This window comes from Myotis brandtii, unplaced genomic scaffold, assembly GCF_000412655.1.
Source record: "Myotis brandtii unplaced genomic scaffold, ASM41265v1 scaffold328, whole genome shotgun sequence".
In the NCBI taxonomy this organism is placed as follows: Eukaryota; Metazoa; Chordata; class Mammalia; order Chiroptera; family Vespertilionidae; genus Myotis; species Myotis brandtii.
In genome coordinates this window covers 2,952,651-2,971,124 of record NW_005362626.1, presented here as the reverse complement: position 1 = coordinate 2,971,124, position 18,474 = coordinate 2,952,651, and positions in this window count along the sequence as shown.

Sequence of the window (18,474 nt, the reverse complement as noted above, 5' to 3'; positions counted from 1 at the left end):
CTTTATTATTTTTCAACAAGAGAAGAGTGTGGCCAGATGAATTTTAAAATAGTGAATTCACTTGAAATACCTTATCGAGCAAGAAGTTTCATGTTGGGGCCAGAAGTAATGGTGGTTCTGGCAAAATGACAGTGTAACTGGTCAATCACAGAGCTCTCAGAACCCATGCTTGCAAGAAACATGATGTGTGCCCTTTGGGGAGCGATGGCATTTTTCCTATAACCCAAACCTACCCTGGAAATTATAATTGAACTTGAAAACACCTGAGGCTGTGGTTTCAGCTGTGCAGAGGAGTAAATAGAAGTCAAATTTCAGGAACAGAGGGTTGAGAGAAACTTGAGAAAGCAGGGTAAAGAGAAAAAAAAATGTTGTAATGACAGAGATAAGCCCAAATTTATTAGATGTGATGGTATAAAAATGAAATAAAATCAGGCTGAAACAAAATGACTCTGAAAGTTTAAAAACTAATTTAAAAAGATAATGTAGCAGCGTTCATACAGGTAAGTTAGAACTGAAGATGAAACATATCAAGGAGGGCAGAGACAGATATTTTATATTCATAGAAAGTAAAAATGCACTAAGGAGATATAACAGTTTTGAAAATGCATACATCTAATACCATAGCTTTGAAATATTTACAGCAAGATTTCTTTGAATGATAAAGAGAAACTGACAAACCCAGAATTGAGATTTTTAACACACCCTTGCTGTAGTGGGTTGAATGGTGGCTCTAAGGATATGTTCATGTCCTCATTCCCGGAACCACTAAGTATGGCCTTATTTGGAAAAAGAGTCTTTGCAGGTGTAATTAAGTTAGGAATCTGGAGATGAGATCACCCTGGATTATCCAGGTGGGCCCTCAATGTCATCACAAGTGTCCTTATAAGAGAGAAGCAGAGGGAGATGAGATACACAGAGGAGAAGGTGATAAGAAGATGGAAAGCAGTTGGAGTGATATGGTCTCAAGACAAGGAATGTGAGCATTCAGCAGGACCTAGAAGAGGCATCCTCCGGGGTCTCAGGAAGGTGAGTAGACCTGCTGACACCTTGATTTTGGACTTTTGGCCTCCAGAACTGTGATAGAATAAATATCTATTGCTTTAAGCTACTAAGTTTGTAGTAATTTGTTATGGCAGCCACAGGAATCAAATATTATTCTCAAAAACGGACAGATCAAGTGAGAGAATAATTAATAAGAACATCAAAGATTTGAAGAGGTCAATTAACTAAGTCCAACTGAGTATTGTTGTTCTTTTTAAATATTTAAGAAAGTATGTAAAAATTAATCATGTCCTAGGCAACAAAGAAATATTTGTAATTTCCCAAGGTTGAAGTCATCGAGTCCTTATTTGGGTGCAATGCACCACAAATAGTAACCACCAACAAAAAAGGGGCAGAATATTCCCCACATACATTGAGAAATTAAAAATACCTTTAAATAATTTATGTTTCAATGAGAAAATAAAAATGGAACTAACAGTACTTAAAAACAAATGACTATAGAAGTTCTACATATAAAGTTGTGAGATAAAGCCAAGTGAAAGTTAGAGCCAGAATTGCATTTATTAAAAAACAAGAAAGATTGAAAACAAAGCAGCTGAGCTTTCAACTTAAGAAACAATAAAAAAGAACAACAAACCAAATTCAAAGGAAGTGGAAGGACAGAAATAAGATAAGAGCAGAAATTAATGAAAGTGAAATCCAGAAATCCAGTAGAGTCAACAAAGCCAAAAGCAAGTTCTTTGAAATGATTAATAAAGTTGACAAGCTTTTGGCATGTATAATCAAGAAAAAAGAAATTAAGCATAAGTAAATATTGTGAGGAAAGCAAAAAAAGATCTATAGCTATAGATACATTTGACCTTTAAAAATTATAAAAGAGTTGAATATCTCTGTACTAATACATTAAGAACGTGGCTGATATAAAAAACTTCCTAATATAATATAAATAATCAAAACTGACCCAAGAGCAAGTAGAAAACTTGTTCACTTTGAATGATGACCTTAATAGTATGTAAATTATATTTCAATAGAGTGGTTTCTATAAAGTCATGTAAATTATGAAGTTGAGTAAGTATCCAGTGTATCTTATTTATATACTAGGGGCCTGGTGCATGAAATTCTTGCACTGGGGGGGGGTCCCTCAGCCCAGCCTGCCCCCTCTCACATACTGGGAGCCCTCAGGGGATGTCCTAGTGATGGCTTAGGCCCGCTCCCTGCTCCCCTTGGGGAGCGGGCCTAAGCCATAGTCTGGCCTCCCTTTGTGGGAGGTGACCGGGCTGATCAGGGGAAGGCACCAGCCCCATCCCCCCGCTTCTGCAGCCACTGCCAGTCACCGCAGCCACCAAGGTTTTTTCATCAACACGGACTCCAGTCCCTTCACCATGAAAAAATGACAACTTTCTTTAGGCATCGATCCCCATCACCCTCTGATTGCCGGATTGGTCCCTCGCCCAGGCCTGATGCCTCGGCCAGAGGCATCAGGCCTGGGCAGGGGACCCCCATCTCCCTCCGATCTCTGGATCGGCCCCTCACCCAGGCCTAATGCCTCTGGCCGAGGCTTTAGGCTTGCACAGGGCCCCCCACAGCTCTGCTGGCCTGCTCTGCCCCTGCCCAGGAGCCCCCTGGCTCAGGCCCTTCCTACACTGCTCAGGGCCCACACGGGGCCTACCTTGGAGTGACCTGGGTGCCGATGATGTTCCCAGGACCCAGGGCACTGGGCGCCTATGTATGCAAAATAACTGCCGTCTTTGTTGGGTTAATTTGCATACTCTCCTGATTGGCTGGTGAGCATATCGGAGGGATGGTCAATTTACATGTTTGTCTATTATTAGGTAAGATCATCAAGAAATACAGTGGGGCCTTGACTTATGAGTTTAATTCATTCCGTGACGGAGCTCGTAACTCAAATTACTCGTATGTCAAATCTTAAAGTGAACGAGTGAGACACGTGATGCTGGGCTGATGTTGTGGCGCTCACTGTGACGTTCACTGCACCAACTAGCGGTGGGGTATCTGAAGCTGGCTCGTAACCCGAATTTTAGCTTGCAACTCAAAGCAAAAAATCGGCCAAGAGACGGCTCATATCTCAAAAAACTCGTTAGTCAGGACACTCATAAGTCAAGGCCCCACTGTAGTTATTTCTCAACAAGATTTGGTGAAGCTAGTCTCCAAATATTTTTGATAAAGTATCCCACGAGTAAAAATATGTTGAGCCTGCACCTGCAATATATGTATATTTGTTTTTTATAGTCACCAACATGAACTACTGTACTAATATACAGTATGGAGTTAATATACCAGGAAAGCAAGCAGAGCAGCTGACATCCAGAAGTGGCGTGGCACTCAGCCAAGTGTGCTGTTCTCCTGTTGGACACAATCTCACAGAACACCAACCTCAGTCAAGGTTACTCTGAGAGCAGGATAGAGTGAGACCAAGCAAGCCCCTTTCCTTATGATGTCTAAGCACAGACAAAAACAAGATCACCGTGCCACCCACAGAATATCTAACAGCCCTTCTCAGTCAGAATGAGTGGTTGATAGTTTACCAATTACAACTTTGTCTAGTTGCCTTCGCCATAGATAAGATATATGGAGGTGCCCAACTATAGACTTGCCCTTTCCTGACAGCCAATCTACAGTGAACCTCTCCTTTAAATCCTCCTCCAAATCACCAAGTCAAAGCCCAAATCCTATAACAGGTCCTTTCTAACACCCTCTAACAGACACACCCCTCTCATTTCCCCATTGCGGGTGGTTTCCCTCATCACAATGCGTAACCAACAAAACTTGTCCGATGACAAGTGTATTTCTGGTGGCTTTTGGCTGGAGGGCATTGACAATACACATATGTAAAGTATATGAAAATTAAAAAATAATAAAAAAATATATGAAAATAGAAATTAAAAATGATCTATAGATAAAATATACAATAGTTTAAAATAACCTATTTCTCTTTATTTATAACAGTACTGAACTTTTCTGTGCCTTTTCTTTTTACTGTCATTAAAATATATGAAGAAATTTTAATGATAGCAATATGATAAAATAGGCTTTATTAAAAAATCTCATTAATCTATTGTGATATGGTTATCTGAAGGCTTGATTCTAAGTTCAGCTTGTTTTAATATTGTCTTAGCTGAGACTTCACAAATATATGTACAACAAAGTGGCTGTGCTTACTAAACCATGAAACTCATTTTTGTGACAGTGAAAATTTTTCTTTATTGAATTTTATATAATAATTTCAGTACAGTTTTTTTAAAAAATGAAAAATAAGTTATAGTAAAAAATGAAAAAGTTACAGATTTATACTTAAAAAAATCCATTAATATATTTCTAGGAAAAAGGAATAAAAGTTTATATGTACATACCAGTTTTTTGTGTGTTTTTTTGCAAATATTAACATTAGAGTTTCTGTTCTTAAGTCTAACTTCTTCAGATTTGTCAATGACTTTTATAAATTTTGATCTTGGCATATTTATTTTCAATACATAATATAGCCAGCTTTGTTTACCTGTTTTCACTTGTAGTTGAAGAACACCTTTTTATCATTAAATCATAGGAAGAAGGAAAAGTTATGTCTAAGATGTTAATGGATAAGTTTGGCAAAGATTCATAAAAATCCCATTTTATGATAAATTCCAGAAATTGAGTTTATGTATTTGATAAAACTTAAACTCATTTTAAAGACTCCATCCACCAGTTATGCAATTTAAAATATATGGAATAAAAATCCATTGAAAAGATTCATTGTAATCTTTTAAACTGATTTGAACATTCTGTTTTAAGTGTGCAGACATGTCTGTGCTTAGGCAAAATACGGAAGGGGCTTGCTTGGTCCCACTCTGTCATGCTCGCAGAGTAACCTTGACTAAGGTTGGCGTTCTGCTTTAATAGATACCATCTTATCTATCTTGTTTTGGGCACCAAGTCATGTAATAATGAAAACATTTCTGTATATCTGTATTCAGAAGCTCTCTGCATAACAACTCTCTTTTATACTCAGATTAAAATATACTTTACTTAGAAGGGACAGATGGAGTGTGTCTATTTTTTTTTAAGTATTTGGATAACTGAATGCCCATTAATTGTCTTAAAAAAGCCAAGCCAATATGGAAAACTAATTGTTTTGGTGCAAGTAAAGTGTAACTAACTTCTTTGTATTTGACACCTGTTATAAGTATCTTGCCTTCACTAAAGGATCTCTGTGAAGTAGTAGAAGGTATCTGTGGCCCCTTATTTCTTTACATATTCTGCTATTTAAAGGCATATAATCTGCACATCTCTGTAACCGGGCAGCTGTAACTATAATGCACCACTGGTCCTGACATGGGGGTGCCACGATGACCTCCCTATTGAGGCCATTGCCCCTCACTCCAGGTGACCTCATGATTGGTCATCACACTGACCAGTGGGTGCCCCAGAATTCGTCTGTATTTCAAGCATTGGTTGTATGTCCTGGAGTAAGCCACTCACTTTCCAGCCTCAGTTCTGTGAAATGACAGTCCACATAGTCATAGTGCCTCATGGGACTGCTGGTTGGATGAAATGGAGCCGGCGAGGACACAAAGCATCCTGAATGTTGGGCTTTTGTGATTGTTTAGAGACAAGAGAATATGAGAAGTATAGTAGCAGAGACAGTACAGAGAATGGAGGAGCACAGAAGAGGCGGAATCAATACTGGGCTGGGTGATGGTACCCTTTTGCTTCTTGGGGGAATTGGCATTTGACTGGGTCCTCAGGGGTGGGTTTGAGTTAGTGGATGGAACTTGAGGAGAGGTGCTGTTCTGGTGGTGGAGGCAAAGTCTACAAAGGAATCAAGGTGGAGAATTCGGCTGCCCTTGCCACTGGGGGAAGTTGTCTAGATTGGGGGGGTTTGAGTTAGTGGATGGAACTTGAGGAGAGGTGCTGCTCTGGTGGTGGAGGCAGAGTCTACAAAGGAATCAAGGTGGAGAATTCGGCTGCCACTGGGGGAGGTTGTCTAGATTGGGGATGGTTGTATGTTGGGGAGGGCCATGGTCTCTCAGCAGAGGCTGGGATCACCCAGGAGTCATAGTCCCCCTGAGACCCCCAGTTCTTCCCCTTCTCCCACAGCATCCGTGCACTTCATACATTCTGGTTGGTTGGGCTTAGGCCCCTTTCTCCTTTCCCTTTGTTTGTGCCCTTGTACTTGTCTGATTTGTCTAGGACTTAGCAGACTTGGTTACGTAGAAAGGGATGCTGAATGATGATCTTTAAATTATTAATGATTTCAGCATTTTGTAATTAAAATCCTCATTTTCTGCATGGATTTTAAGCACACATATATCAAAAATACAGACAGAATCTATTTAATGAATAACATTAAAACACTCAGTTCTTAGTAATGAGATTATTTCCATGTTTTGGCTGATAGTCCATATTTGATTGATTCATTTATTTATCCATTCACTCACTAAATATTTTTGCCTCCTGACTATGGGTAAAGTATTAGTACAGCTTTGCAGATGTGGCTGCCATAACTTATGGTGAAACAAATTCTCTGTGCCTGAGTAGCTCAAAATCAATCTTATGGATGATACCCTTTGACTGGGTATTTCACAGTAATTCCTAGATTCAAGCCCTGCAGGCTGTGAACAGTGTTGGCTACTAAGGGAAATGCTCTGGTGTGAAGTGGGAGTCTCCCAGGGCCTGGTCAGGAGGGGCACAGGGAGCAGTGAATTACTTTGTATGATCAAGTCACCAGGATTTCGAGGTTTCTGTATCCCCGAGGATGGAGGAGAGGATGAGGGACATGTGAGGAGGTCTTATGGCAGATTGTATTGTCCAAAGATGGGTCCCCATAATATCTCTCATCCCACAGGCTCTTCTACCAAGAGGTGGAGTCTATGTCCTCTTCTCCTTTCTTCCCCTTCCTACCTCCCTTCCTTCTTTTCTCCCTCTTTTTTCATTCTCTCTCTCTCTCTCTCTCTCTCTCTCTCTCTCTCTCTCTCCTCCTTTTGTATATAAAAAAGGATTGTATGCATAGGATTAGGAAACCAAATAATACCAAGGGGCATGTAATGAAAGTAGCAGTGCCTTGCTCTGCCCTACTCACCCCAGTCAGTTCCTCAAACAAAACTGCTTTGAAGTGTTTCCGTGTTTCAGTCTTCGGGTGGTCACCTCCGAGTCTCTAAACAAAGCACTTACTGGGCTCCCTCTTGCTTTATCAGCTCCAAATGCCGTACAGGCTTCTTGCTGAGAGAGATGAGGATTCAGCCCCACACCCTCCCCCGCCTCCCCTTCGCTACCTCACTTATTTAGTTCCACTTTTGTTTAACCGTGGAACTCTAAATAATACATTTAAACATCCAATTCTTGTTACATCAGCTCGAGAAACCCACACACTTCTCTCCCTCCCCTCTTCTCTCTCACCACAGATGTTTCATTATCTGGATTCAAAAGGAAGATTGAAACAGTTTTTGTAGAAACTCCCCTGTGAGGGCTATACCAAGTGTCACTCCTTCAGCGAAGAGTTATGATGGACTCAGGCAGGTGCCAGGCAGCCTCTGCTTTCCTGGGTTGTCCTTCCGGCTTGGTATTTGGGGGCCAGCTTGGTATTCAGGGGGCCTGCTGAAGAGGGCAGCTCCTTTTCACTGGGCCCTCGCCAGCTTTGGGTGTGTTCTATGCAAATGGCTACCAAACGCCACTAGGGTGGCACCCTGCTTGGGAAAATCTCTTCGTGAGGGCTGTTTCAGGTTCAAAATCATTATCTTTATGAAGAAAATCTGCACCCTGGTATCAAACACTATCCATTAGTAAGGCAGTAATGTATACTGTACAGTCAAAGTCAAGGACAGTGATAACCTGCTTCTCAAAAAAGGGTGATGACCACGTACAACTCTTCGTGTTTTTAGATTCATCATGGATCCAAACACAAAACACCCTTGTGCTTTAGTTTCCCTTGAGCCTAGTTCATCTAAGCAAGAGTTAACCTACAATGAAGAGTGTCTCCTCCTTCCTTCTGCCACTTACTGCATCTAAATGGCTTATTAAACGAAGACCGTTGCCCATGCTATACTCACCACAGAGGAGACGATTCCTGTGGTTAGATGTAATATCTATTCATTGGTTTATAGATCCAGAACACCACAGAGAGTTCCATGAAACCACGTGGTACAGGAGCCCTGGAGTTTGTATAATAAATTAGAACTACCTGGAAAAGGTTTCGAAGTGCCCCCTGAACTGCACAATAGATCTCGTGGGTGATCCCTTTTGCTTTTAGCGGAGGCAGAGGTAAAAAGGCTGAGTCTCCCCAGGTGCCAGCAGCTTGTACCCCCACTTCTACACAGTGAAATTCATTCCCATGATGGGAGCAGGAAAGGCTTTGGTCTTTGCAAGTTCTGGGTGCAAGTTGCTTTTTGGGGCAATGGAGAAAACCAATGGAAAGTTAATAAATATCAAAGCTACCAATTATCCCAAACCAACGAGCAGGAAATGTCAGTACTGGCCAATGGAATGGTGGTCATAGGGTGGGTGGAGTGAATAAGTAAACTGCAAAGACTTGGAGAAAAGGCTACATAGCTTGAAATAAAAGGCAAAACTTAAAAGTAAGAGGGAAGTCCTTGCCCTCATCTCCTAATATCCCAGCACTGGGAAGAGTAGCTGGAACATAAATGAATGAACCCCAGTGTTCCTTCCATCCCTTGTCCATGTCCTGGAAAAAGATCCCCCAAACAGAGAATAAAATCTAACTAGAGTCAAATCCAAGAACAAAATGGTGAGTTAGAAATGTGAAACACTTTAAAAATTGAGAAAAAGACAATGTCTAAAACTAAAGTAATTTAAAAACTACTTGGTGATGTAGTGGAATGATCACCAGGCTGGAAACCTGAGTTCTCTACCACATATTTTTCAACTGGATATATGCCTCCAGGAGGCACTTTAAATTGGTAGAGACGGCAAAGAATATACGATGAATGGTGGGGGAACAATCAGTAAGGTAATAGGAAAAAATATTGTGGGATGTCAAGTCATACCATACGACTAAATCAATTCCAGTTGTATTAAAAAGTTAAATAAAAAAAGTGATAAACGTGGTAAGCTGTAGGAAAATAGAATTGTGTACTTACTGTGTTTCTGGTGAGAGAAAATTTTTATTCAAACTTTTTTTGGATTAGTGGGGAAGTTGTATTTATAAGATAAATTGAAAAATACCTAAGCAATACACAGACTAGACCCCCACAATCCCAGTGCCCCTCCTCTGCCCCCAGAGGATCTCCTCTTCTAGATTCTTTTGATATAAAAGGTATCACACCTTATGAATTTCTCCTAGACTTGTAGTTTTCATTCAACATTGTTCCTTGGAGAGCTATCCATTTTAGTGAATATTGATCCTTTATTTTTTAATTGATCAATGCAGGTTATGAAGACATATAGGACAGTATACCTTGAAAATCCAGGGGGAAAGTGATTTCACACTAGAATTACACTAGAATTCTACGCTGAAAATATCTGTCAAAGTTGGACACTTAGAGACATTTTCAGACATGCCAGAACATAATTTACTTTCCTGTGTTAGGGAGTTAGTAAAGGGTGTGCTCCAAGACTAAGGAGCAAGCAGGCAACAAAGTGGGTGCAAAATGTAGATGACAGTGGAGCACCCAGAGGCTTAACCTTCCTCAATTATTATTATTCCTCCCTCCCTCCCTCCCTCCCTCCCCTTCTCTTATCTCCTGCTTTCTTTCTTCTTCAGAACCCTATCCCCTCATTTCAGGGTCTCTACAAAGCTCCTCCACTTTATTATCCAAAGCAAATCATTCCTCTCTTTGTCTTCCTGACCCATACTGGTTCTTCCTTGGGAAATTCTCTTTTACTTTTATAAATAGTCAAGTCCTTCTATTTGAAATTTTCTTCCCCCTTCCTACTCTGCATGGCCATTTAACATTGTGCAGACAGTTAACTCCAGCCACTACCGTCAAAAGTTACTCGGCAAAAGAAACCCTTCTCTGAGCAAAGCCAGCTTTCAGATTTATTTTTCAATGTTTTTTTCTGTCTGTGAACTTATTAAATTCTGCTTTTTCTTATAATTCTTCATGTATCTTTCCTTGAGTTTACTTTGTGCTTGCCCAGTTTTATGAGTTGGAAGCTTAATTCATTTATTTCCATTTATTCTCTGTGTTTCTTCTCTTTTTAATCAATAGAATGGAAGCGTTTTCTGCTGAGCTTTGCTTAGCTTTTTCCTATGGGTTCTTGCTGTGACCATTTCATTATTGTTTCTTAGACATTTTGTATTTCTGTTTGCTTATTCTCTTTCACTCAAGGATAATTTAAGGGCATTTTCCCCCCCTCCCAGGCCTTTTTGTATTTTGATTTCAGTTTCAGTTTCTAGTTTTATTGCAGTGTGATCATGGAAACTTTTCTGCCCTGTTTTACTTTCTGGAGATTTTCTTTTTGGCCTCACTGCGTTCAATTTTTATGACACTTTCACGAGCACTTGAACTGAAGATATTTTCTTTCAGGGTGTGTGTGTGTGTGTGTGTGTGACTGTTGGCATATGTGTGTGTGTGTATATATAAACCAGGCCTACTTTATTAATTATGCTGTTTAGGTCTTCTGTAATTTATTTTTGGTCCACTTTATGTATCAAGGGCAGAGGGAGGGCACAGAAATTCAGAACTGTTGTATCTCTTGTGGAATTATACCATTTAGCCTAATATAAGTGCCCATTTTTGTCTTTTTAAAAAATGCTTTGTGGTCTGCAGTCTGTCTTGTGTGGTCACAACCCCTGCCTTTTTTTTGGTGCTTGAGTTTAGAAAGCCTTTTATTCATAAAGACTGAAAAGCCTTTATGAAATATTTTGTTTTTGGAATGGCTTGTGTGTGCAGCTTAGAGTTGGGTTTTGCTTTGGCATTGACCTTTCCCTCATCCGCCTCCCTCCCTTTTTTCTTCCCTCCTGTCAATCATAGATCAGTTAAGCTCATTTACCTCTATTACTGGTAGATGGCTTTGCTCTTAATATTATTTTACATTATGTTTCTAATTTTATGCATTTATATAAAGTCATCCACCAGGTAGACTGTTTCTTCGAAAATCTTCCCGAAGTTTAGGAAAGTTTGTACTTTTATTCTAATGGTTACTTTTGTAAAATTAACACCCGTAGCCTTGTATTTATTACACAGTGTACATTGCTCCTCTCAGTAAAATAATGATAAAGTCAGTGTGTGCCCCTTTGTCTCTCCTGACACCCAGTGTTAGTCAGTAATACCCATCTGTCATCGTATTTATCCTTGCAAGGCAGCTACGTTTATACTTCTACCACCCTCTGTGTTGGCTGTAATGACCTTTGCTTCTTGGTTTTAAAAAATGAGGCAGTCGGTGAACTTACTCTGCCTTTTACTTTCTCGTCCCTTTCTTCTGCCGACTTTTGTTTTTATATCATTTCTGAATTGTCATGGCGAATACATCTACTTCTGCTCTGTGACCCTAGTCCACACATTTGTATTGGTCTTATATTACATTAAATATATCTGATGCTCACCGCTAGGTTCTTTGCTATGTGGTTTTCCTAGTTATCTTTTGGTTGCCTGAAGTTTGTCCTTTACTAGCTTTCTCAAGGACTCCTGGTAAAAATACACCCTGATTTCTTTCAATTAAACACAAATGCACCTTTATACTTGAAGGACAGGTTGTACTTTTACCATGAAAACTTTATAAAGGCTGTTCCATTATCTTTGGTGTCTAATGGTGGATAAATCTGAAACACGATTGATTTCTTTGTCTGGAAATGTTTTCTTCTTTTAAAGTCCAGGAACTTTGCTATGATTAAGTCTTGATGTTAGTCATTTCATGGCAACGTTCCCCCCTGGTACACAGTATTGCATTCTTCTTTTTTTATTTCATGAATTATGTCATTAAATATTTTCTTGGTTACATTGCTTTGGGTTTCTTCAGGGACTCCAGTTACATGTATGTTGAATCTCCTTTACTTGTCTTCCAGATCTATCATTTTTCTCTATAATTAAAAACAACCCCACACAACCACTTTCCTTTAATTTTGTTTTATAAAGTTTATTTTTCTCATTATTCTTTATGTTTTTTAGTGAGTTTCTAGAGTATCAGACTCATTTCCAATCCTTTCAATATGTATTCATTTATTCTTAGACCGGCTCTGTTGAATGATCATATCTTTCCTAGAATCCTGTGTTTTTCATCTTCCTTTATAGAGATAATGGTCAAATTGCATATTCTAAAATTCATGGGGAAATAGTTAATTTTTTTTACTTGCTCTGTGCTGTTTTTTTCCTGGTGAGCCTTCTTCATCTATGACACATTGTGTTTCTCTTTCTCCCATAATCTCCTAGGTCATCTTTGTATTAATGCTGCACTGACTCCTTTTTCATTATTCATCATTGAATGATCATATTTTCCTTGACCAGCTGGTAAGTGGTTCCTGTGTGGGGATGAGGTACATTGGGGCTAAGACAGCTTTTCAAAGACAGACTACTTCTTGGAAACATGGCTTTTTGTATAATTTATAATGTCAACCCTACTCTGCTTCTTTCAGCCAGACACCATCAAAGAGGGCTTTTGCCCCTGGCTCTGCCTCTCTCCCACCTCTCACAACTACCACTGTTTACAAGGAACCCACCTGGTATAGGAGGTGCATCCTGGGGGCATTTTGTGATTCCTGGCAACACTGTGTCTTCTCTCAACCCTGTATGTTTTTCTTTTTACTTCCTTCCATGTGGTTCTGCTCAGTTTCAGCTGCATTTGTCAATCTTTACATGAACTTCAAAGTCCATTGATTATACTTTTCCCCGAATTTCACTGAGAATGGAGTGTCTGTGTTGTTTTGGTAAAGCTTCTTGTTGCTTTTATGATTTCTAGGAGTAGAAGGTGAGAAATATAGACTTACATGTCCACACCTAAAGTTCATCTATATTTTCTTAACCTTTATGATTTTATTTTTGACTTAAAACTAAGCCCTCAGGCATTTTCTTTTTGTAAAAGATGAGGTTGAGGTCTGATAGATATTTTCCTAGTTGTCCCAGTATCTTTTATCGAATAATCTGATCTTTGTTATTTGTTTTGAAATGGCATATTTACTGTATGCTGCAATAGTTTATTTACTCTTTTTGGAATGCTTTATTATGTCTGTTCTTTCAGTTACTATTACCACAATATTTTAATACTGAATATTTATAACCTGCTTTGTGTATCTACTTTTTCAGAATTTATTTGCTTTTTCTGCTACTCTTCTAGATTTAATACAGTAAGGTATATTTTGAATCTCCCAAGTGGGGATATGTCTTGTATTATTTTCTGTGTTTGTTGAAATATGGAATTCTTTCAACAGTAGAGAAAGAATTTTTATTTTCTGAGGTTGATAGTCTATAAAGCACAATTTGAGAAATGCCACTCTAATATTTTAACAGTAAACATCACACTGTTGGTTAAAAAAAAAGATATCTAAAATGTTAAAGAAGTATTGGTCTATTCCTATTTTTCTGATTTTTTTTAAATAAGAAAAGATTTTACATCTAACATCTATTGAGAAGAATAGTTTTCCTCCCTTAGGCTATTAATATAATGAGTTTATGTTCAGAATTTATTTCTCATGATAAACCATCTATACATTCCTATTACAAACTATCTGTGTTTGGGCATGTTATTATTTTGATGTATTTCTAGATTTGATATGCTAGGATTTTTGCATCTATACTTGTGCAATTAATTTTCAATTATCTTGATCATGTCTTGATTTTAGGTGGTTCAAGCTTCTTAAAATAAAATGAAACACTTTCTTTTTCCTTTTCTGACACAGTTTATGATAAAAATTATCAGTTGCTCAAGAGCTTGATGTAGCTTGCTGGGAAACTCATGTTGCACCCGTCTCCGTGGGGGATACTCTTTGACCTAATATTCAGTTTCTTCTGCCGTGTGCCAGCCATTGGACCGCCTGGGTCAAAGTGTGCCTGTTCCAGCTACACATGTGGGGAAGGTTCTGAATCATTATAAACTTCTCCGCCATCATCTAAACAAACAGGAATAGTAACGGGACCTACAAAATGAGGTTGTCAAGACAATACAAGTAAAGCACTTACCCAAAGAGTACCTGATACTAGCAAATGCTGGATAAACATTAGCTGTTTTCTTACTCTTGGTCTAATTAGATTTGCTCCCTTTTCAGGAGTTAATTTTAGTAATCAGAATATATCTAGATAATTAACCTTTTCACTGAGAGTTGAACACATTACCATAGTCATTCATAGTGTTCACTTACGATTTTATTTTATTTTAAAAAAATATATTTTTATTAATTTCAGAGAGGAAGGGAGAGGGAGAGAGAGATAGAAACATGAATGATGAAAGAGAATCATTGATCAGCTGTCTCCTGCACACCCCCTACTGGGGATTGAGTCCACAACCCGGGCATGTGCCCTGACTGGGAATCGAACCTTCACCTCCTGGTTCATAGGTCGATGCTCAACCACTGAGCCACACTGGCCAGGCTTTGCTTATGATTTTAAAAAGCATTTTCTCCATCTGTGGTTGCAATTCCTTTTTAGTTCTTAATAACATGTATTTGTGTTTCTCTCCTGCCCCTCATTTTTCTTGGTTAATTTAGTTTGGGGTTTGTTTATTTTATTGGTCTTTTAAAATATTGGATTTCTTTATCAATGCTGTTGTTTTTCAGTCTTTTATTTCATTAATTTTTGGTTTTAAATATATTGTTTAGCTTTAATTCCCGCTTTCTTCGTGTGGCTGTTGTTGATGTTTTTTCTAGCTTTTAGAGTGCATTGCTTACTTCATTGATTTCTACTTCTTCTTGTTTAGTAATAAGTAAAACATGTAAAGTTAGGACTTTCTCTCTCAGTGTTGAACATTTAATTAATATGAAGTAGGGGTCAACAAACTAAGGTTATAGGCCAAATCAGTCTGTTGCCTGTTTTGCTAAATAAATTTTATTGGAACACATCTATGTTCATTCATTTATGTATCCAATATATTCATTTATGTGTCCAGTATACGGCTGCTGTCATGTGGCAGAACTCAGTTGCAAGAGAGACATGTGCCCTACAAAGCCAAATATTTACTACTAGTGGCCTGGTGCACAAATTTCGTGTGCAAGGGGGGCGGGTAGCCCCAGCCCAGCCTGCACCCTCTCCAATTGGGGATCCCTCTCGCAATCTGGGACCGCTGGGACCACTGGCTCCTAACCACTCACCTGCCTGCCTGCCTGATCACCCCTAACTGCCCTCCCCTGCCAGCCTGATCTCACCCCTAACTGCTCTCCCCTGCCGGCCTGATTGCACCTAACTGCCTCTGCCTGCCTGATCACCCCCAACTTCCCTCTCCTGCCGGCCTGATCTTGCCCCCAATGGCCCTCCCCTACTGGCCTGATCTCGCCCCCAACTGCCCTCCCCTGCCAGCCTGATTGCCCCTAACTGCCTCTGCCTTGGCCCCGACTACCTTGGCTGTGTGTCTGGAAGGAAGTTGGAAGTTTGGAAGATGGTCGATCGACCCGGTCTAATTAGCATATTACCCTTTCATTAGTATAGATAGATTATATAGAATAGGATTGCTTAAATGGGGGGCGGGGAAGCCTTTTTCAGCAGGAGGAGATGCTCTTGGCAGACAAAAATACATAATCCCTATATCTGGACTGATAGCCAACCATATGTACTATACTGCCAAATGGGTCATTAAAAAATTGAACCGCTTTCTTACACCTTACACCAAACAGCTGTTGCCCTTAAAACCCCTCCTCAGCCCCACCTTAGGTTCTGCCTTCGTAGTTCACCCAGATTAGGTTCTGATTGGTCAATTTCTATGCCAGTCAGCGTCAAAAGCTCTGCCTCCTAGGCAGCCATTGGCTCCTCGTAGTTCACCCAGATTAGGTTCTGATTGGTCAGTTTCTATTCCAGTCAGCGTCTCTGGGCCTATCTCCAGGCCTGATCAAAGAGGTGGGGCTGATCAGAGCCCCTGCAGCTGCTGGCAAGGCCGGGAGAGAAAGAGAGAGGCAAGGGCTGATCAACAGCTGCCATGGAGGCTGCAGATCAGACCCTGATTCTCTCTCTGGGCCTCTCTCCAGGCCTGATCCACAGCCCCCTTGGCAGTCAGTGCTGGGTCACCAAGCCCCCAGTGGCAGCAGTCAGTGCTGGTTTGCCATGGCAACCCAGCACTGACTGCAGGACTGACTTCCGGTGTTTGACCGTCCATTTGGTCATTTTGGACATTACGGACCCTGGCTCTTTATATATATAGATGGGTCCCTTTACAGAAAAAGTTTACTAGCTTCTGATATAAAGCATTCCATAGTTTTTGAGTTATAATTTTGTCATTAATTTTATTTTTGTAATAGTCTAATTATAGTCTCTAAAAGTTATCTAGGAAAATGTCTTAATTTCCAGGTGGTTTAAATTTTCTTGTTTATAGCTTTGTTAATTTCTATTTTTATTGCATTTGGCCAGAAAATGTTACCTAAACAACTTCTTTTTCTTTTTCTTTTCTTTTTAAAAAGATGTGCTGAGTTTTCCTTGTATGGCCTAAAAATATGACCAATTTTTATAAATGTTCCAAAGACATTAAAAAATGATATATATTCTCTATAGAAAACCAATTTGGTATTATTGACCTCCTTATTCCCTTCTATTATTTGAATCCTAATTCCTTATTTGTTATTGTCCATTTAAAGATTGACAACTCAAGATAAAGCTGATTATGGTTTTTGTTTCTTCTTATGTTGTGTGGTTTATTTTGGTGCTAAGTTACCTATAAACGTTTGCGATGCAAACATGGCAGAAAACAGACTGGAAAGCACCTGGTCCCTGGGGCTTGTCCTTTGGCTGATCTGGGGAGACCTGCCACCACTGCCACATAGACACATAGACAAGCCCTGGCTAACCGCTGGATGAGAAGATACACATGCTCGATTCCTACTGTTGGCCCTGCTGACAGCTAGCCAGCCCCAGTAGCAGACCATGGCAGCCAATCCCAAATGAACAGTGAGCCCAGCTGAGATCATTAGAACTGCCTAGTTGAGTCCAACCCAAGAGAATAGTGATCTAGATAAATGGTTGTTGCTTCAGGCTACTAAGTTATGCATGGCTGGTTACATAGCAAAGACTAACATGTTCACTGTGAATTTTGCTTTCATCAATATAAACTAACTTTCTTTGTCCAGAGAAAAATCTTCCCATGTATTTATTTTAACCATATTGTTTTGCTTTTTAAAATTTATATATTTTTGTTTCTATATAAGGTGTACAACATGTTGACTTGATATACATATATATGGTGAAATGATTTACGACAGTCAAGGTAATTAACATATAATTTCCTTACACAGTTGTGTGTGTGTGTGTGTGTGTGTGTGTGCGAGAAAGAGAGAGAGAGAGAGAGAGAGAGAGAGAGAGAGAGAGAGATATGAGAGTACCTTAAATCTACACTGGGTCTTGGAGCTGAGGTTCTCAGTCCTACAACCACAAATAACTGAATTCGGACAATAACCAGTGAGTTTGGAAGAAGATCCCAAGCCTCAGAGGAAATAATACCTGGGTTTAATCTGATATGACCAGATCAGAGGGCTCAGCTAACCCATGCCAGTATACCTGACTCATGGAAACTGTGAGATAGTAAGTGTGTGTTGGTTTACTGGTAGGCAACTAAGTTTGTTGTTATTTGTTACACAGCAATAAAAAGTAATTACACCTCCATATTTCTAAATTGATTTTAGGCATCCTATGTACATCTTCCTCTGATGGGTGAAGTGTTAGTTCCCTTACAACACTTGATCTCTCCTCTTTTATACTCCATTAGAGTTTTAACAATGGGCTGACCAGGCTACTTGATTTCATATTTGCCCGAAGAGTGCATCTTAACTGAGCATTGTAGCTCAAGGCTTCTCAGTTTTATCTTTTAATGGTTGGTGATGAGAAACAGTTCTATTTTCTAACCTGCAAATCCTGGAATTTATGGCCTCTCCAAACTCTCTTTGAATTCTGCTTGCAAAATGGCTATTTCTTCTGTGAGCTCATTTCCTTCTTATTGTGCCTTGTCAAAAACAGCCATTATCAAATACCCAATGTTATCAACACTTGCTTTCCCACTTTGCTAAAATCACAAGTTCGTTAGTTATACTCTCTACCTTCTAGGTTATCACAAGTGATAGCTTTATTAATGCTTCTCTGTTGCATAAAACCCCTTTAATGTCCTTTACTGTCAGTTTTCTTGCCACTTGCCACTCTATCCGAAGGACCATGCACAAATTTTGTGTTTTATTATTCTGGTGTCAGTCTTCGAATTGTTCAGCTCTTCTACCATGAAAACCAAAACCAAAATCAAACAATTAAACTTGTGGCTTATAGTAACAAAGGTTTATTTCTGCTTAGGTGACTATGAGCTGACTGTGGGTCTGCTCTTTTCCAATACCTGCAGCCCCTAACTTAGTTGCCTAAGATTATATGGTGGTTTAAGCAATGAATCTAAACTTCTGCTTGAAAAGGTCAC